The following is a 22,581-nucleotide window of genomic DNA, read 5'->3' as shown; positions in this document are numbered from 1 at the left end:
TGCTGGCTCTAAATCTGGTTGTCTAGGGTTAGAAACATGAGGTCCCGTGTTTTTTATGTGCTTTTGATGATAAAGAACGAGCGAAACCAACAAATATGTAAACTTCAAACTATTTATTACTCTGGTGGCCATCTTAATTCCACTGTCCACCAAAGACTATGACACAACACAACTTCCTTTACATGTTCTTTGCATTGTTTATCCACCTCAAACAATAACACACTAACACACTGTACCAAAGTGACATTCCGACTGCCTTTCGACCCTTCTTGCTGCTCGTATTTATAACATTGTCAAAGAACTACTAAAAAGAGATATAGTTTACAAGTCACATGTACATCTGTTATCATAATTTGTGCAGAAAAGTTATTAATTTGCATCGAGTGACATAATTTAACATGTTATTAAAATGACAGACAGATTTGTTGACTTGACAGAATAATTCTTTGTTACAAAAAGTCCGTTTTTTAGAAGTTTGTCAATTGACTTCTCTAATTTGCATAAATAAGTAATTAACATGAATTATTAAGAAATACATTGGTTTTCGTCTAAAACAGGATTGATTTCGTGAATACTATACGCTCCTAGTGAACAAATAGGTTTCACTGGGTGATTTTTATTTAAGGAGATCCAAAATACCTAAATTGTACACTATTTTTCGTACTTCATATTAATTATTTAAGATGAACTCAGTGTTTTTACATGATGACATTTGCTGTATCAGTGATCAAGTGATATTAACTTTTGTGTGGGTTAGTTATTCAGTATAATTTAATGGGTTGACTGTTTATGGAGACATGTTACGCAATCATTGTTAACATACACAATAACTTTTCTATAATCACAAATACTCGTTAAACTGGTTGTATTTGGAGGGTATCACATACTTCGGTACAGTAAAGCCTTTAATATGTTCCGTTACACTGTGTAATTAATTGTCTTCAGTTTATGTGACTTTTGTTCCATTTAATGTAATAATGTAGTTTCTCTGACACAATTTTAATGTAATAACTGATATAATTTGTTTCCACATTGTAAGTTCCAAACGTTTATTGTGATTTATGTTGAACTTATCTGTTCTTTGTAAAATGTATCTGGTAGATCGAACGAGAAATAAATAATTGACTAGGAACTTACCGAGAAGAAGCATAAGGAGAAGCATCGGCGGAGAGAAGAAATGCATTGAGGGTGCCCCGAAGTTAGGCGGTTGCATACATCCCAACTGCGAAAACTCCCCCGAGCATGGAGGCCCAGCTGGAACTTCTGGGCTTGGCGGCTGGTGAAGCGCAGGCAAGCGGCGGCTTCTGCCCGTCGGCATCGTGACCCGGCGTCCTGTGTTCAAAGAAAGGTCTCTGGGAGACTATAGTCGCTGCACGACGCGTCCGCCCTCAGAGGCTGGTACGAAAGTGCGCCGCGCGCATGCGCCAGACGAGGAGCGAAGTACCGGGTGATAAAAAAGTCAGTATAAATTTGAAAACTTAATAAACCACGGAATAATGTAGATAGAGAGGTCAAAATTGACCCACACGCTTGGAATGACATGGGGTTTTATTAGATGCAGGATGGCGCTCCACCCCATATTGCTAGACGCGTGAAAGATCTCTGGTGCGCGTCGTTTGGTGATGATCGTGTGCGCAGCCGCCACGTTAGTCTTGCTTGGCCTCCCAGGTCCCCAGACCTCAGTCCGTGTGATTATTGGCTTTGGGGTTACCTGAAGTCGCAAGTGTATCGTGATCGACCGACATCTCTAGGGATGCTGAAAGACAACATCCGACGCCAATGCCTCACCATAACTCCGGGCATGCTTTACAGTGCTGTTCACATTATTCCTCGACTACAGCTATTGTTGAGGAATGATGGGGGCCAGATTGAGCATTTCCTGTAAAGAGCATCATCTTTGCTTTGTCTTACTTTGTTATGCTAATTATTGCTATTCTGATTAGATGAAGCGCCACCTGTCGGACATTTTTTGAACTTTTGTATTTTTTTGGTTCTAATAAAACCCCATGTCATTCCAAGCATGTGTGTCAATTTGTACCTCTCTATCTACATTATTCCCTGATTTATTCAGTTTTCAAATTTATACTGACTTTTTGATCACCCGGTACTAGCGGCAAACATGTCATGTAATGGTTAGCGTGGTAAGCGGGCAATGTTTTTAGTTCAGTCTATTGCGTCGGCAACAGATTACATGTGTACAAGCTACTGACAAGGGAACATCCCCATCGCACCCCCCTCAGATTTAGTTATAAGTTGGCACAATAGATAGGCCTTGAAAAACTGAACACAGATCAATCAAGAAAACAGGAAGAAGTTGTGTGGAACTATGAAAAAATAAGCAAAATATACAAACTGGGTCGTCCATGCGCAAGATAGACAATATTAAGGGCAATGTGAGGCGAAGAGCTCCGTGGTCCCGTGGTTAGCGTGAACAGCTGCGGAACGAGAGGTCCTTTGTTTAAATCTGCCCTCGACTGAAAATTTTGCTTTCTTTATTTTCGCAAAGTTATGATCTGTCCGTTCGTTCATTGACGTCTCTGTTCACTGTAATAAGTTTAGTGTCTGTGTTTTGCGACCGCACCGCAAAACCGTGTGATTAGTTGACGAAAGGACGTGCCTCTCCAATGGGAACCGAAAACATTTGATCGCAAGGTCATAGGTCAACCGATTCCTCCACAGGAAAACACGTCTGATATTTTGTATACGACACTGGAGACAGCATGTGCGTCACATGACAGGAATATGTTGTCGACCCACCTAACTAGTACACTTGGCGAATGGGTGAAAAGTTTCTTCTACCTTGCCCGATTTAGGTTTTCTTGTGGATGTAATAATCACTCCAAAAAAGTGATGAAAACATGAGAGTTTTTCACATAAACTGAAAGTTAAAATTTTCGGTCGAGGGAAGATTTGAACCAAGGACCTCCCGTTCCGCAGCTGTTCACGCTAACCGCGGGACCACGGAGCTCTTCGCCTCCTTTTGCCCTTAATATTGCCTATCTTGCGCATGGACGACCCAGTTTGTATATTTTGCTTATTTTTTCATAGTTCCACACAACTTCTTCCTGTTTTCTCGATCGATCTGTGTTCAGTTTTTCAAGGCCTATCCACTGTGCCAACTTATAATTAAATCTGAGGGGGGTGCGATGGGGAGGTTCCCTTGTGAGATTTCTGATGACACTCGTATAATAAAATGACGTGCTTGTAGCGACTGACTAGTCAAACCTGGCATACAATGGCTCGAACGCAATCGAACGGGTATCAGTGAACCAGATTCTTTTGTGTACACAGTAGCCGAGAGCCAGAGAATAGCATTCGGTTTGTTCACTTTTCATTCACTTGTGCTCGTTCGTCTTCCTATGGTCGTCGGTCGTTTAGCGAACCATCCATGGAAGTTCGCGTTCTCCCTTCCTCGATGCTTGCAGGACAGACAGGATTCGTCTGCTTTGTTGCGTGAGAAGTACTTTTGTTGTGACATGAGCTGCGTGTGCTATTGTGTGGTTAGAAAAGAATGTAATGTTTTGGATTTGGGTTGTTTGGAGGAAGAGATCAAACATCGAGGTCATCCGTCTCATCGGATTAGGAAAGGACGGGGAAGGAAGTCGGCCGTGCCCTTTCAGAGGAAACATCCCGGCATTTGCCTGGAGGGATTTAGGGAAATCACGGAAAACCTGAATCAGGATGGCCGGACGCGGGATTGAACCGTCGTCCTCCCGAATGCGAGTCTAGTGTGCTAACCACTGCGCCACCTCGCTCGGCGCAGAATTTAATGTTGTTGGCAGGAGAGTATATACAGGGTGGTCGGATATTCCCGTTACAAACTTCTAGGGCATGCAGAGCGTAGTGAGTACATAACATTTTGAACCGTTCTACGACAGTTTCAATGCAGATGATTATCTCATCCACACTCACATGAGGAATGTACTTAGGCGTGACCCAGTACAATTGTTGCAATTCATTTGAAAAGAATACTGACTCGTTCCGTTATTTTACTTACGCATTTGCATTACAAGTTACATCTTACGCCTTACATTAGGCGACAAGAACAAGAACCCAGCATCTACGGCACCAGGCGCAACGTACCGATGCATTACAACAGCGGTTCGATGTGGCGACCACCAACGTTGTTACACACACTCCGAAGCATGTTCTGGTACACTCTCTCCATTCCATCTGGTGTCTCTTCAGTGTCTTGTGCAACAGCCAGAACCCGTGCCAGTAGATCTTCCTCTGACTCTACAGGTGTCTCGTAAATTAGGCTCTTCATACGACCCCACAAGAAGTAGTCCATAGGGGTTAATTCCGGCGATCGTGGCGGCCACGCTGTTGGACCACCACGGCCTATCCATCTTTCACCATACCGTCTGTTGAGATGTCTCCGGACAGCCAGTGAAAAGTGAGGTGGTGTTCCATCATGCCGAAACCACATTTCCTGACGGACATTCAATGGCACAGCTTCCAAGAACGGGTCCATTATGTGTCGTAGAAAGACTAAGTATGCGGGACCCGTGAGCTTGGCTGGAAGGAGGTATGGTTCAATCACATGAACGTCCAGAGTACCTGCCCACACGTTAATTCCCAACCTGTCTTGATATCCCTGAACACGCGTGGCGTGAGGGTTTTCGTCCTCCCAAACATCGCTATTTCGAGCATTCAGAACACAATCCCTTGTGAACCTACATTCATCTGTGAAGAGAACCCGACGTGGAAACAGAGGCACGTCGATTCAACGGTGCAGGAACCATGTGCAGAAGGCGACGCATTGTGGAAAGTCTGCTGGAACCATAGCGTGCTCTTCCGTTACCTCCAGCTTCGCCATACACAAGAAGCATGTCTGCGTATTCCGCAAACGTGTACTGCACCACGTTTCCTCTATCGGTGATGCACAGGTGTTGACTCGGGTCGGCCTAGCGGTTGTAGGCGCTTCAGTCTGGAACCGCGCGACCGCTACGGTCGTAGGTTCGAATTCTGCCTCGTGCATGAATATGTGTTATGTCCTTAGATTAGTTAGGTTTAAGTAGTTCTAAGGTGTAGGGGCTGGCTCTGAGCACTATGGGACTAAACATCTGTGGTCATCAGTCCCATAGAACTTAGAACTACTTAAACCTAACTAACCTAAGGACATCACAGACATCCATGCCCGAGGCAGGATTCGAACCTGCGACCGTAGCAGTCGCGCGGTTCCGGACTGAGCGCCTAGAACCGCTAGACCACCGCGGCCGGCTAAGGTGTAGGGGACTGATGACCTCAGATGTTAAGTCCCATAGTGTTCATAGCCATTTGAACCATTTGTTGATTCGATCTCACAGCAAAGCAGACAATAAGTGACATCCGGGATCGTTTGACGTAGTACACGTCACCATGTTTGCCCTGTTGCATACCAGGACAGATAACTCTGAGACGTTGCTCTTGCCCTAAGCAGACGTTGACGAGGTACACATCTGAATCGAAACTGTCGTAGAAAGGAAACGATACGATTCCGGACATGGGTTCCTATTCAAAATGTTCTGTACTCACTACCGTCTACAAGTCCGAGACGTTTCTAACGGAAATTTCCGACCACCCTGTATGTCATATGTATTTCTGCGAGCCTAGAGATCAACAGTACAAATGCTGAAGAAAAAGAAATGTAATTGGTAGAAAATTGTCGAAGCACTCAATGGTCACACGGGGGATGTGAGAAAGACATTGGGCACTTCCGTCAACCAGAAATGGACTGAATAATCACAACTTCTGTATTACGTTTTATTGAAAAGGAATGGCACCACAAATTTCCTTGAAAGTAAACAAATACGAATATTTTCAAGGAATGGACAAAAATATGGGAACATCATGAACACAATACATTAATGTGTCTAATACCGTGTAGGGAAACCGTTGGCATTCAAAATAACTTCCAGTTGTCTCGCAATGGGTAACTAAAGGTCCTGTATGGTTGTCAAGGGAATCTTATACCAATCGTCCTGTAAAATAATGGTAATTTATCGATGATGGAGATGGAAAGCGACCATACACCCTACCCACCAAATTAGACCACAAAGACTGAATAAGATTGAGATTTGGTGGCAGTGGTACCCAGGGGAGATGCGAAAATTCGCTGTCGTGCTGCGAAAACCGGTTCTGGACGATGAGATCTGTGTGAACAGGAACTCTGTAGTTTTGGGACACAGGATCACCAATAAGGAACAAACATTGTACCATAGAATGGATGTGATCACCCAAAATAGTCTCATAATCCTTTGCAGCAATGCGATCTTAGAGAGTAACCATGGGGCCCTTGGAATACAGCGATATCGTTACCGAAATCATCACCAAACCCTCTATTTATTTCACTGACGGGACGTAAGCTGGATCACATGTTGGAGAAACTGTTCAACAACACTTCTCCGACCACACAACTTTCTTCCATTGCTCCACAGTTATGGTTTTACAGCTTCAGCACCACGTTTTCTTGATAAGGGCACTTGCATCACTGATGGGTGGTGTAGGAATTCCAGCTAGCCCACAGTTCCCTGCTTCTGTAGCTCTCTTCGTGTTTTGGTGCTAACAGGATTAGCGAGTGCAACATTTAGTTCCGCAGTGACTTCTGCAGCTGTCATCTTCTTATTTTTCGTCACAAACCACTTCAATGACCGTCCGTCGCGATGCACATTCAACCGCGTTGTTACTTAGCGGATGATGTCTTTCCACTTTCGATGTATGCGGTAGGCAATCTCGAAATGGCGCCTGTTGAAACGACAAACACTTTGGTTCCTTGGTTACCGAAGAACCACCACACAGGCACCAAAAATTTCTCCACGTTAGAATTTACTTAGCTCTGACATAACGCAGTCACAACTATGCAGAATACTGTTTTGACGACTGACACTTGTAATGAATGGGACAGGTACCATTCGTGGTCGAACACGACAGCGTAATCTACAGGCGTGGCTAGCATCTGCATTTATGTTTAAGCATGCATTTCTCGAGGTGTTCCCATATTTTTGTCAAACCCCTGTAACCATTATGCCGATTAAAATTAAAAATATGAGAAAGACCATATCAACCTTTTTGCTTACATTTATGGTACCTGTAATTACATGACTGGCTCTAGCGAACTGTAAAGCGGGGTATATCACGTAGTGTATATGATAGGCTGTGTACAGGGTGAACCAGAATTCCACTGATAAACTTTCAGACGTTGTCCAGGCATACGTTCAGAGTATTTTGGCATCAGGGACCCACTGTCTCCCGCTATTCGTTTCAGACTAACACTGTAATTATGATTTATGCGATTTGTTAACCCAATGATATTTGCTTCTGTGAAAATAGCTTCATATCAACGAAAATGATTGTAACACGCTATCATTTTAACATGGAAGCATCCGGTTTCACGTGGGCGCCTATGTACAGACGCGAAAATAGTGTGGTGAGGTTCCTGTCTCTGCAGGAACAGCTCAGGATAGCGTCTGTGTGTCGTTCTTCCATTGCGTTCGTGAACACCCACGAAGCCTTCACTTCCACACTAAATCTCTCTCTACCGCTGCGCGTCATTGTTAACGTACAGCAATTGACATATCCGAGCAGTGCACAACGCAAGCTTAACGGGGTAGCCCAATGATCGTCGAAGTTCTTTGCTCAAGAGCCAATACCGATACAGTGGGGTGGCACCTCAAACCGCATACGTTCCGATTTTATTATTAATTGGTTATGTTTGTTGTGGTGTTCGCTCGTACTGGTTTGATTTAGCTCTTCATGTTACTCTATCCTGTGCAAGCCTCTTCATCTGCGAGTAACTACTGCAACCTACATCCTTCTGAATCTCCTGACAGTATTCATCTCCTGGCCTCCCTCTACGATTTTGACCCCCCCCTCCCCCAATCCCTTGATGTCTTAGAATGCATCCTAACAACCAATCCCCTCTTCTAGTCAGGCTGTGCTACAATTTCTTTTCTCCCCAATTCTATTCAGTACCTAGTTACGTGATCTATCCATCTAATTTTCAGCATTCTTCGATAGCACCACATTTCTAAAGCTTCTATTTCTTCTTGTCTGAACATTTTACCTTCCGTGTTTGTCTTCCACACATGGCTACACTCCAATCAAATACTTTCAAAAAAGACTTCCTTATACTTAAATTTATACTCGATTTTAACAAATTTCTCTTTTTCAGAAATGCCGCTCTTGCCATTGTCAGTCTACATTTTATATCCTCCGTACTTCGAGCATCATCAGTTATTTAGCCGTCGACCAAAAACTACTGATAGTTAAAAGTCTCCAACATTAGGAACACTTCATGCCGACATGTGTTACAGGTTGCTGCCACCTTGACTAACGCGAAATATGTTCCACTGCAATTGTCTGAAGAAGTGTTGTTGTGTTGTCTGCGTGTGTGTATCATTAACTGGTTAATTACAGTACATAAATTTAAATGCATTATGCAGTATGAGACACGATCACAGATGTTTACTACATCTTTCAAACGTCAGTTGTCTTCTACTCACTACATTCTACTATAATATTCCTTGGAACAAGTAAGTACCTCACTTGAAAATGACTGTCTCTATGAGCGTGTCAATATTTACAGCACAGCAGGTGATCGGAAAGAACTGCACATTCCCGTGAGCTGTCAGTACTGGAAGACAGACAACAAAACATTTTCCGTGTCACATCCTCAAACCTTTTAGTGGCCAGTCTACTTACCCCTCAACCCCCGTGGTAAGCGCCCAACATTACTTATCTCACGACCGAATTCACCAACATCAATTAAAATTAAGTACATTTTAAAATATTACTATCGCTGTTAGTGTTTTTGTTGGCAATGAGCAGGAAAACTACACTCTTAAGAAGCTCTTAACGTTAGTTAAAGTTATAGGATTCTGCTGCTAATTGACAGATGCATGTTACTCTAGAGGATCGAATGGTTAGAGCGACTGAGTAAGTTAAAGGTGGGAATTTTACTGTAATGAGATTAGTTAAAAATGTTAAGGAATACTGGGAGCCAGAAGTCGTATGTGTGTTACATGCTGTTGTGGAGCTCGCTAATATGGTACCATGACTCAAGTGGGTGGCTGAGCTGACCAGTGCAGGATGTGACAAGAAGCAGCTCGCTGCACGCCACGGTGTCAACATGGAGGGCGGTAATAGGGTCAGTTATGCAAGCTGAGCAACGCCAGAATATTCCACCGACCTACTGGGGAGGTAGAAGCGCAAACTTCAGCGACAGAGAGGCGTATTTAAGTACTGGGACCACCTTCTCTTCATTAACCGTCGTGAGGTGTTGGAGTGACGCAGAGCCTGTTTCACTAAGCGCCGCCACCAGTTCGGAATCGTCATCCAGCCATAGTAATAGACACGACCGAAATGCAGATCGTCACCTAGGAGGCGCCAGATTGACGCTGCCGCTGTGGTCAACATCGTCACTATCGTCACTGTAATGGCAGTGGGGGTGCGCCATGGTAACGCACTGTCGCCATCGTCCTGGGACGCTGCCCCCACAAACACAGTGACCGGGGCCGGAGCCGAGGACCCTGGCCTGCCGAATGCCGGACATTGGCCGCGCAGGACATTTGCCACACTTGCCCCTTCGCCAGGTAGCGATCCCTCTAGTAAAGCCCGTCTCACACGGAGCAAGATTCGCTGTGTTTCCTTGCTAGATCGCGCGACGGCTACCTTGCGGAATCCGTCGTCTGCTAGCGGGCTACCTTGCTGGGAGCCTTGTAAGATTTCCAGGATAGGTCCGGTGCTGTTTTTCTTGCAAGGTTCCCTGCGTGCTACCTGCGTTGGCCAATCATGAGACGTTTCGTTTGTGACGTCAGATACGGAAAGCTTGGGCGGAAAGCCTTTGCTGATAGTCGCTTTTCTGCTGTTGTGAGGTGCGGTAGGAAGTTCTTATAATTATTAAATAATGGCACCGCAGTGGTCCAAGGAAGCGATAGAAGCATTGATATGTACTTATAGGGAAGAACAGTGTCTGTAAGTCTCGAAAAGCGCAAACTATTAGAATAAACACTTGCGTGCAGAAGCACCCAAAAAAATTGCAAGTGCCGTGTGTCTTGTTCGACCATACACGACGAGCAAGGACTGCTATAGCAAAATGCACAATTTACGTACTCAATTTAAAGTGGAGTACACCAAAGTGCAATCATAGAAAAGCTGTGGCGCTGGGGTGAACGACGTAAGTACAAAACTATGAATTTTGTGTTGAATGTAGAAACCTACTACTTGCAAAAATCGGACACAATTAAGACTACTTCCTAGAAATATCGCACTGAATATTCACCCGATTTTTGAAAGCACATAATCTTGAATGGTAATGGATTACGTCATTATTGGTATATTTATAAAGTCAAACAGTAATGAAACGGTGATACCTTTCAAACAAAAGTAGGTGTTATGCGAACTAACCTCAACGGTTTATGAAGCATGGAGAGCACACCTTTTCCAGCGTTTCTCCTCTTAATCCAGTTTTTCGCCCATTCTTTCTTTCTTCTTCGCTCATTAGCATGCATTTCTGCATCGTTTAGCACCAAAACAACTAATAAGGCCAGTTTGCTCTGAACATCTGTACCTGAAGCAGCCATCTTAGTTCGATGCAACATGCAGCCGATCACAACACAACTAGATGCCGATCTTGCACCGTGGGAGAGCTTCGGCATGGAAGATAGCCGGCTCCTTTCCCTGCAAGCCAGCAGGCATGCACGCCATCTCGCAAACTTGCGGCGAACCTTGCTCCGTGTGAGACGGGCTTAACCGATGCAACCATTACGTAAGGGACGTTCTTCGACATCTTCGCCAAATACAGAGCTTCTTGAATGAGATTTTCACTCTGCAGTGGAGTGTGCGCTGATATGAAACTTTCTGGCAGATTAAAACTGTGTGCCCGACCGAGACTCGAACTCGGGACCTTTGCCTGTCGCGGGCTAGTGCTCTACCATCTGAGCTACCGAAGCACGACTCACGGCAGGTCCTCACAGCTTTACTTCTGCCAGTATCTCGTCTCCTACTTTCCAAGCTTTACAGAAGCTCTCCTGCGAACCATGCAGAACTAGCACTCCTGTAAGAAAGGATATTACGGAGACATGGCTTAGCCACAGCCTGAGGGATGTTTCCAGAATGATATTTTCACTCTGTAGCGGAGTGTGCGCTGATATGAAACTTACTGGCAGATTAAAACTGTGTGCCCGACCTGCTTGGTTCGCAGGAGAGCTTCTGTAAAGTTTGGAAGGTAGGAGACGAGATACTGGCAGAAGTAAAGCTCTGAAGACCGAGCGTGAGTCGTGCTTCGGTAGCTCAGATGGTAGAGCACTTGCCCGCGGAAGGCAAAGGTCCTGAGTTCGAGTCTCGGTCGGACACACAGTTTTAATCTGCCAGGAAGTTTCACAGAGCTTCTTTTCTGAAATCGAAATATTTATAACTTTTGGGAAACGAAAGCAATACCGACGATTATATCAGCATGTAATTAGTTCTGCCAAGTATAAATATAGATTCCTCTGTCTGTACGGTAGCTTCCTTTCACGCTTACTGATTGCGATAGAAACAGTCCATCGCCATGGGAGCAACAAGAAAGGAACGACGTAAACAGAATGCGAATGTACGCTAATCATTTCTTTTTGATCACTGCATTTGTGCCTACTTTAATTACTACAACTGCATGCCCAAAAGACAAGGAAAGAAGAAATGGGTATGTGAATGTTTGAAAAGAAGAACGACATATTAATGTACTTCTCTAAAATGCGATATCACAGGCGGCGAAACATTAGTTAATAAAGTGCAGCGGGACAATGTTAAAAACATGACTGAAAATACGTTCACGAAATAGAGATAAGAACATCTATGATTGACATGTCACCTAAAGTCGACGTACAATTTTAAAATGTTAGAAAGAAGGAAATGAAGTAATACACAATGCTACGCTAGTGACGTATGTTGTCGTTCTACATTGTTTACGTCTGGTATTTACAGGATCGCAGAGAAAGCATCCTCGGTTTTGGAGGTAAAAGCCGTAGTTGTAATGATCTGCACTAAAACAGAAACAAGAAGGACAACTTAAGGAAAAATAATGTAATGTGTGTTACAGCTCACAAGCGACAGTGAAGCAGATAGTTCGTGTGACTTAGTATGGGCAGAGGTTATACTCGACAACCGGAATAAATTAATAACTGGCTCCGTTTACCGACCCCCGATCTCAGATGAAACAGTTGTTGAACAGTTCAAAGAAAACTTGAGTGTCATCACAAATAGGTACCCTACTCGTACAATTATAGTTGGCAGTGACTTCAATCTACTTTCCGTATGTTGACAGAAATACGTTTTCAGACCCTATTGTAGATAGAAAACAACTTCCATAATTGTTGTAAATGCTTTTTAAAAATTAGTTTGAAAAATTAGTTCACGAGGACATTCAAATTGTAAATGGTTATGAAAGCACACTTGATCTCTTAGTCACAAATAATCCTGAGCATCACGACAGACACAGGGATTAGTGAACACACAGTCGTAGCGAGGGTCAATTCTGTAACAAAGAAATTCACCAAAACAAAACGCGAAATGTAGTGTCACCGCCAGACACCACACTTGCTAGGTGGTAGCCTTTAAATAGGCCGCGGTCCGTTAGTATACGTCGGACCCGCGTGTTGCCACTATCAGTGATTGCAGACCGAGCGCCGCCACACGGCAGGTCTAGTCTAGAGAGACTCCCTAACACTCGCCCCAGTTGTACAGCCGACTTTGCTAGCGATGGTTCACTGCCTACATACGCTCTCATTTGCAGAGACGACAGTTTAGCATAGCCTTCAGCTATGTCATTTGCTACGACCTAGCAAGGCGCCATATTCAGGTACTATGTCTTCTGAACAGATAACATTGTGAATCATGTACCGTCAATAGCGATGTTCATCATTAATGGATTAAAGTTAAGTATCAAACTAATTACGTCCGCTTTCTGAATTCTAATTCCTTGTCATGTTCCAGACCTCACGTCAGTATAGTCGTTCCTTCCTCACGCCAGCCTGCGTGAGCTAAAACGCGTGCATTTCGGCCTCCACTAGTGGCTCTCCTGCCAACACAACACGAAATATATCTATTTATAAAAGCAAATAAAAATTCGGTTGACGTCTTTCTAAGAGGCAGTCTCCAATCCTTCCAAACTATGTAAGTAAGACCATATGTAGCTTAAGTTCAAAGAAATAGTATCAACAGCACTCGAGAGATTCATATCAAATAAATTAATAAGAGACGGAACTGATCCCCCATGGTACACAAAACACGACAGAAAGCTGCTGCAGGAGCATCGAAAAAGGCAAGTATAATTTAGACGAACGCAAAATCTCCAACGTTGGTGAAGTTTTACTGAGGCTCGAAATTTGGTGCGGGTTTCAATGCGAGATGCATTTAATAGTTTCCACAACGAAACTCTCTCTAGACATGTGGCGGAAAATCCATAGAGATTCTGGTCCTATGTTAAGTAAACCAGCGGAAAGGCTCAGTAAGTACCTTTACTGCGGGTCAGGCGGCAGGTGAGGAGGAGGAGGAAGAGGAGGAGGAGGGGGAGACAAGGGACCCAACCCTTCGGAGCAGGTAAAATCGTGGCAAACGTCCGCACACAAGCCTGCCGACGCCAGACAGCCGCCGCCCGGGTGGTCGCTCAAGACGGGGCGCTGACCTGTCCCACTGTCACCGCCGACGACGACGACGCCTCCCAGCCGCGATCAGAACAAAGGCCTGCGGCTCGGTACGACCCACAAACGCCACAGCGCAGCTGCCGACGCAGCGGATTACCGTTACGCCAGAGCAGCTAGTCGCAGCAGCGGCCACACGTGTGAGCCACCTTCGTGGTCGCCGAGAATATTACGGGCAGGAGCAAACTTTCCCGGAGGGACAACAACCAATGTATTGCAGTTGACCTATTGTTGTTATTGTGTCATCAGGACCCATCCGTGAACACATCCCCACCATCCTTTTCCTAACGCCTAGCGGAGAACCCACGTTAGAATCTAGCGACGGGGAGTCGAGTCCAGTCCCGTGCCTGTTTGCGTTACTATCAAATACTTGATCACGCCTCATGCGGCCAGCGTGCCGCAGTTTGACGGCCACTTGATCATACTGAACTCCACTTTACAGTTGTCAAGAGCAGGTACCGTGAGTGAATGGACCAACTCGGTTTCCGAACATATCATCATTTGCACAACTGTGCACTATTTTCAGTGCAATAAAGATACAACGCTAATTGGGGCAAAAAACAAACGAAGTGCATTAACTTTTGTAGCTGTACTGGCTGTACGAGTTCTAGTACAGCATTCGTGGCTGCCGCATCGCGGTCGCGAAGTGGGGCCGCGGCAGTTTCAGGTAAGTTTTTACAGTCTGACGATAATTTATGAATTTGTAGTTTTAGCTTGACGATGTCCACTATGGACAAACGGTAGTTACAGTTATTCTGAAGAAGGTTGGGTTATCCCGACTGAAACCTAGGTAAATTCTAGGTAAACGGTACAACTGAGGCTGTTGGTTATTAAAATTAAAATTAATAGTTCGACATGTATTAACTCTCACTTTTAATGCAGTGACCGATGCTATGAACAGACATACGGAGTTGCAATGGTCAGCCCACGGTCACCTATGATTGTCAATTTATTTATAGAATATTTCAAGGAACGAGCCTTGGAGTCGTAAGCGTTGCAACTTGTGTGTGCTTTCGGATGGCTAGACGAAACTTTAGTTGTTTAGCCTCATGGAAGTGAGAACTTCAATGACTGTTTAGAACATCTGAGTTCATTCTAAAGGATTTGTCTCTTCCTTTCTTTTACTCATTGGCCAGCAGGAAGGCTGTGACACGTTGGGACTTGCCATTTACGGGAAGCTAACTCACTGTGATCTGTATCTAGTGGCTGATAGGCGTCACCATTCACCTCAGCAGAAGTGAGTACTTCGTACCTTGGTTCACAGGGCTCACGTCATTTCAGCCCCTCAAAGTTTGTCAGCTGAGTCAGTCTATCTCGAAGACAAATTTCGGCAGAATGGTTACAGTGAAAGGCAGATCATAAGCGCGTTACGCTGTCGACCAACCGTGAATCACGTAAGTGATGATGATAAGAAGGTGGCACCAAATGCTTCTTGCCTGACGTAGGACACATTTCCAACAGGATTGGTCGTTCCCTGCGGAAATTTGATGTGAAATTTTCGACCAGCAAATGGCCTACTTTAGGACCCGTACAGGATGATCTTGGTTTGCGTGAGGCGAGTGTCTACCGTATTCCTTGCACGTGTGCATGTCATACATCGGTCAGACTTTCAGGGCCGTGGAGGAACTGTGTTTTGAGCATACACACCTGCAACAGCCGAGTATATCTGCTATAGCGGACCATTGTCTTGGCACCTGTCATCCTTTAGAAATTAATAACACGGAGATTCTAGCTTGCAATTCCACCTATTGGGATAGTGCTACTAAGACAGCAGTTAAAATGAAGTTAGCAGGTGGCCTTATAAATCGAGATATTTTCTTAAATCTTGCGCGAAACTTACCCTGTCCCTTCTTAATCAAGAGAGAGACATAGTTAATGATAACTCGCACATTGGTTGTCGATAACTTCGGTCACTTTTGGTTTCACACTGCACACCGAGGTTTTAAATTACCTTGCGCAGTGACCCGTCATTCCATTTGTGACTTGAAAAAGACAGGGTGATCACCTGTCTAAATATCGGCCGTTCTCCAAGACATCACTTGGCTGAATTTCCGTTGCTTATTTGAAATATGAAGGATAGTTGTGATCTGGTAATCATTGCAGTTTGCAGAAGATGTAAGTTCAGAAACAATGATAATGTTTTCCTATTTGGGAAGGAATGTGGGATTAAATGACGAAAGCAGTCTTTAACAAAAAAAAGTTTTGCTGGTATCAGGGAATGATGTGGGACAGAGGAAGTAATTCCCGATACAGCACGTTTATGGAAGATTGTTGTAAAGAAGTAAGACTTGAAATGAGAATGACTTTGAGAATAATATGACAAATGATGTGTGAAATGTAAAGATATGAGAAATAAGAAGGAAAATTGTTACCAGAGGGAACGTCTGCTCTAAAGGTCACCCACCCATCTAATCTGTAATAGTCAATACGTCACTGGAATCAGATTTTGAGAGAAGAAAAATAAAAGTTGCTACATATAAAGCATTATAGAGGAAGTAGCACGTAGTAGACATTGACCAAAATAAAAAAAGTAGAAGGCACGAAACTGAGTTAATCGAAAGAGTTAAAACTTCAAAAGGGAGAAATGTGGCGACTGCTGCTGAGTAGAGCTGTAAAACTAACGTAGGCTGTGGTAGACTACCGTAAGTAAGAGTAGACTAGGGTAGTTTACCTCGAAGTCTTGGTCGGATCGCAACCGCGTTACCCGTACGATACGTGTGTTGCATACCATCGAGCTTTATATCATTTCGATAGTTTTCTTTGAGTATGCGAGTAGGGTCTTATTAGATTTCTTTAGAGACCGTCTAGGAAATGAGTGGGAGTATACAGGATGATTCACGAAGAAGTGCACATATTTTAATATGTTATTCTACAAGTAAAACTAAAGAAAAAGTTCATATAAACATAGGTCCTTAAATGTTTAGTTTCGGAGTTACGGCTAATAAAAGATTTTGCCTGAAATTTAGCAACTTCGCTAATATGAAGCCATCGCCAAACTGTACGAGGTTAAAGAAAAGCACAATTTCCATTTATTTTGTTGTTATTGATCTTGTAAATCTAACAAAACATGTCCCACACGTGAATCTGCAATAGTTATCCAGAAGATCCAGAGAAGCAAAGAAATAATTTCGTAAAATTTTTGATTTATTAACTACTTGGTCCAACTTGTTTCTTACCTTCCAGACATTTGCCATAAATAAATACCATATCGGCGTATTCCTCTGTCGTAAGTTTGAAAGGCATCCCTTTTTCACAAATACTCTACAAACTACAACAGTTAATATGTGGTTTCACTTAAATACACTTAAATACGTTCTTTCAGTAAACAATACAGAAAACTAACTCGTTCTAAGGTTATGAAACGACTGAAACAACTCAACGGTTGCCAACAATGACATAAACGTTTCTACATTATTAATGGAAAGTAAACAACTTTAATTGTATAATAATCTTTGCTTCTCTGGATGTTCTGGAAAACTACTGCAGATACACTTTTGGGACATGTTTTATTAGATTCACTAGACCAATAACAACAAAATAAATGAAATCGTGCTTTTCTTTAACCTCGTACAGTTTTACGATGGCTTCATATCAGCGAAGTTTCTAAATTTCAGGCAAAACCTTTTATTAGCCGTAACTCTGTAACTAAACATATGCGGACCTATGTTTACATGAACTTTTTTCTTTAGTTTTACTTGTACAATAACGTATTAAAATATGTACGTATATTCGTGAATCAACCTGTGTAAAGGGCTGCGTAGCCCACGCAGAATTTTTGTTCTATATAGTTATCCCGCTGTCTGCTCCTTCAAAACAACTACAACACTACTGGCCATTAAAATTGCTACACCAAGAAGAAAAGGAGATGATACACGGGTATTCATTGGACAAATATATTATACTAGAACCTACATATGATTACATTTTCACTCAGTTTGGGTGCATAGATCCTGAGAAATCAGTACCCAGAACAACCACCTCTGGCCGTAATAACGGCCTTGATAGGTCTGGGCATTGAGTCAAACGTGTACAGGTACACTGAAGCTTCAACACGATACCACAGTTCATCAAGAGTAGTGACTGGCGTATTGTGACGAGCCAGTTGCTCGGCCACCATTTACCAGACGATTTCAGCTGGTGAGAGATCTGGAGAAAGTGCTGGTCAGGAGAGCAGTCGAACATTTTCTGTATCCAGAAAGGCCCGCACAGGACCTGCAACATGCGGTCGTCCATTTTCCTGCTGAAATGTAGGGTTGCGCAGGGATCAAATGAAGGGTAGAGCCACGGGTCGTAATACATCTGAAATGTAATGTCCACTGTTCAAAGTGCCGTCAATGCGAACAAGGGAAATACAGAAGCGTCCGATCTTACCCGTCGGCTTTGACCCATGACGTCACAAATGTAGCGGAAACGACCATAAACAACAATTCCAATGTGGCGGATATAAAAACGTCGCTTACGTATTATAAACACTGAAATACACAAGTTTCACAAAAAGCCTAATGACTCTAACGGGACAAGCGTGGGAAATTAGGGGTTTTTGGGTGGGGACAAACTAAATATACACAAATGTAGCCACCGACCGCCATACAAAACCACGCAATACAACGAAATAAATCAACATTACAAAACTGACCAAATACAAAAAAACACATTCCTATCCAGAATCGGACACTTCCCTTGACCTATATAGCTCAACAGAACCTACCGATCACATCCCCCAATACAAAACTAAAAAACCAACACTTCCCTTACACCTACATACATCTACAACAGCTCCCGATCACATAAATTACGATCGAACACTTCCGTTGACCTATGTAGCTCAACACAACCTACCGATCACATCCCCCAATACAAAACTTAAAAACCAACACTTCCCTTACACCTACATACATCTACAACAGCTCCCGATCACATAAATTACGATCGAACACTTCCATTGACCTATATAGCTCAACAGAACCTACCGATCACATCCCCCAACACCAACCTAAAAAACCAACACTTCCCTTACACCTACATACATCTACAACAGCTTGCGATCACATAAATTACGATCGAACAATTCCGTTGACCTGACCATAAACGACACAAAGGTTTCACAAGAACAATCTGCTAACATTGATAGCAAACAAAGATAATAATAAACAAGTGGTACTCGAGGCCAGGCAGGGGGGGGCTGCGCCCCCCCCTGACCCCCCCCCCCCCCCGCCAAAAAAAAAACTCCCAACCTAACCTCGTATTCAGTGCTACGCTACAGATCAATGTGTAGGTCCCTAACGTCGCGGGTCAAAGCCGACACGTGAGATCAGATATTTCTGTTGACACAAAACATACATCAAAAACAAAAAAAACGGAACTTACCTCAAAAAAGTTCCAGCCCCAGAAACTAGATTGGCCACCACAATCACACACAAATGCACCCTAACTAACCACTTTCGGCCTATACACTTTACCCACAGCCCTTAAAAAAACCCGAAAAATGCAATAGGCCTCTGGGACACTCTTCCGCCAACAGTACTCATCTAAATGAGACTGAAGGTTGGAAGAGCGCCTCTTCCCCCTCCCAAGAACTGACTTAACCGCCCCCCACATCCCCTCAATTGTGTTAGTGCAAGCCCCAGTATCATAATTCTTAAATTCTAGACTGTGGTTCACTACTAAATGATTAAATCCCCTGTCACCCAACCCCCTATAAGAAGAAAAAGCATCAGAAACTATTGTGGACCCGGGCTCTACATACTCCTCAATTAACCCCACTAATTCAGCCTTCGACCTCCCCTCCACAACCCTAAAAACACATTCAGTACCCCCACCCCCGTGAACAACAACCCCCCACACCCAAAGACCAGCCACAGACTTCCCCCTCCCATACTTCCTTTTACCAAACTGAGACTCGTCCACCTCCACAAGCACCCCATGCCCACCCAACTTACCCCTGTACTTAATAAATTCCGAACACACTTCACGACAAAAGGAATACCAGTCTAAAACAGTCCTCTCACTCACACCAGTCTCAAACGCGCAAAAACTCTGTGGGCATCTATAACAAAAATAATATGTAATAAGCACAATCTCACGCATGCCCAATCTAGACTTCTCGAACCAGGTACCACGCCTTATAGAACGCCATACGCCATCTTTCCGGCAACACCACATGTATCCGTCGCTGGTCCGAGAGGCCGGAACTTTAACCAATTTCATCGCCTCAAGGCAAAGAGAACACTTAACAACTTCGGCGATTAAACCGAATAGTTGTAAGAACTTGATAAGTTCTAACGCTGTGTCGCCCATCATCGCCCTCAACCGAACACTATTAAGGCGGTCTTTCATATCCATTCCTAAACAAAAAACCACAACCAAATACACTCAATAACAAACTCACCCGACGTACAGCAATGAGCATTAAATTAAAACAAACGAAAACCATGAACACACCACCAGAGAGCACCACAAACAAAAACAAGACATCTACAAACACGCCACAATCGCAAAACAAACTCCGCGCCGTAATGACGTCACACACCACAACACGCTTACGTCACGGGTCAAAGCCGACGAGTAAGATCGAAGGTTTCTGTTGACCCCGAACAAGTGACCGAGACGTGTAACCAATGGCAACCCATACCATCACGCCGGGGGGTACTCCAGTATGGCGATGACGAATACACGCTTCCAATGTGCGTTCACTGCGATGTCACCAAACACGGATGCGACCATCATGATGCTGTAAACAGAACCTGGATACATACGAAAAAATGCCGTTTTGCCATTCGTGCACCCAGGTTCGTCGTTGAGTACACCATCGCAGGCGCTCCTGTCTGTGATGCAGCGTCAGGGGTAACCGCAGCCATAGTCTCCGAGTTGATAGTCCATGCTGCTGCAAACGTCGTCGAACTGTTCGTGCAGATGGTTGTTGTCTTGGAAACGTCCCCATCTGTTGACTCGGGTATCGAAACGTGGCTGCACGATCCGTTACAGCCATGCGGATAAGATGCCTGTCATTCCGACTGCTAGTGATACGGGGCCGTTGGGATCCAGCACGGCGGTCCGTATTACCCTCGTGGACCCACCGATTCCATATTCTGCTAACAGTCATTGGATCTCGACCAACACTAGCAGAAATCTCGCGATACGATAAACCGCAATCGCGATAGACTACAATCCGATCTTTATCAAAGTCGGAAACGTGATGGTACGCATTTCTCCTTCTTACACAAGGCATCACAACAACGTTTCACTAGGCAACGCCGGTCAACTGTTGTTTGTGTATGAGAAATCGGTTGGAAACTTTCCTCATGTCAGCACGTTGTAGGTGTCGCCACCGGCGCCAACCTTGCGTGAATGCTTTGAAAAGCTAATCATTTGCATACTACAGCATCTTCTTCCTGTCGGTTAAATTTCGCATCTGCAGCACGTCAACTTCGTGGTGTAGCAATTTTAATAGCCAGTAGTGTACTTATAGCAAAATTGAAACTGCGAATTTTAATTCACGTTTGATTCGAAATCTGTTGATTTTTCACGTGAGACGTAGGGATGTTGTAAAAAGAAACAATGCAGATTTACCATACAGCAATAAAAAACGCAATGTTTTCAAAAATAGGTAAACTTTTTTTAAAAAACGCGAAAGGAAAACATACCAAACATAGTTTCAGTAATTGGGCGAACTTATATAAAACACGTTACTGTCATTCGTATACAACTTCAGTACTTATCAATAATAATGGGGAGCTTTTGCCTTTGATCGTGGTGATAAAGATTACATTATATAGTTTTTTCTGTTTGTGCTTGTAAACTCTGCATGCATCAAAAGTAATTGCTTTCATTACATAGAAGCGCAGAAGTTAGGCAGTCAATTAATTTTTATTATTTATAAATTGCAATTTATATTTTGTGAGGATATAAAATACACAATGGACAGACGTTAAACGATGTGTGGGTCTAATTATGTACAAAACAAACAAACAAAGAACAAAGAGAAGCAATTGGCTGGCAGTTTCTCTCTCACACGTTCATTTATGTTTCTTTCCCTATGAATGCTGACAATACTACTAGCAGTCCTACCACTTATTGCTTCCTTAGGTACTGCGGACTGTAGTTTTGGTAGAGAGAAACTCTAGTAATTAGTAAACAAGCGTACTTTTGCAAAGAGCGCTGTACTTACGTGCCTGTGTCTCCAATTGATATAGTGCAATTGGAATCGTCTTCACAAGGACGTGGCCTAGGGCCGTAAGTTAGGACGAAGCCAAAGTGAGGCAGTAGGAGGAAGAGAATCAAAACTGCACGGTCCGCTGTGGTAAACATTACATTCGTAACGGCGTGGCGGGAACCCCGTAGTAAATCCTCTCAGCGAGCGGCCAACGCATTTATACGCAAGCTCTGCTATCCAGACCTATGATTAAGCTTAGCATATGCTCTGTTGACTCGAGATAGAGAGTGTTTATCGCTGTTAACATGGGTACATTAATCATGCCGCTTTTCTGGAAAAAAGTGCTCCAAAATGGGAAACACAGAGCAGGTCCGTGCCCTAGGTCTGATGGTAATTTCGTGTTCAGCGGAGAGATTGCCTGATATTGCAAAACCCGCTTAGTTTTCATTATGAATCGGCTGTTTGCTGCGCAGTACCGAGATATACAGCATGCGAGAAACTGTGAAGTGCTTTAGGATAGAGATAACGGAAAGTGCTGCTCGTGCTAATTGAATATGAGAATGGGTTTCGTTAATTAATGAATAATATCTGCATTGACATATACGTCTCAACTGCTGTTTTCTTCGCTTCATGCTCACACTAACAAAGAAACAAACACCAAGTATTCTCTAACTATGGCATCTTCTCCACTGGAGGTGAGATATTAGATTTTTAACTAGAGTAAATTTTGTACACATTCAAATCTGTTATCCCTTTGGATTCGAACAGCAC

The 22,581-nt window shown here is 43.7% G+C and overlaps 1 long non-coding RNA gene across 1 annotated transcript in view; it reads right to left on the bottom strand.

The window, feature by feature from the left end:
• LOC126100849 (uncharacterized) overlaps nt 1–21,965 on the bottom strand; it is a 38,743-nt gene extending 16,778 nt beyond the window's left edge. The window contains exons 1-2 of the long non-coding RNA XR_007522217.1: nt 21,826–21,965; nt 1,138–1,332 (exon numbers count right to left, since the gene is read on the bottom strand). This is a non-coding gene — a long non-coding RNA (uncharacterized LOC126100849). The remainder of the gene's footprint in view (nt 1–1,137; nt 1,333–21,825) is intronic.
• Nucleotides 21,966–22,581: the final 616 nt, after the last annotated feature.

The sequence above is a fragment of the Schistocerca cancellata genome, chromosome 9 (genome assembly GCF_023864275.1).
Source record: "Schistocerca cancellata isolate TAMUIC-IGC-003103 chromosome 9, iqSchCanc2.1, whole genome shotgun sequence".
In the NCBI taxonomy this organism is placed as follows: domain Eukaryota; kingdom Metazoa; phylum Arthropoda; class Insecta; order Orthoptera; family Acrididae; genus Schistocerca; species Schistocerca cancellata.
Note: the sequence above shows the minus strand (reverse complement) of the source record. Positions and strands in the feature narration are given on the sequence as shown.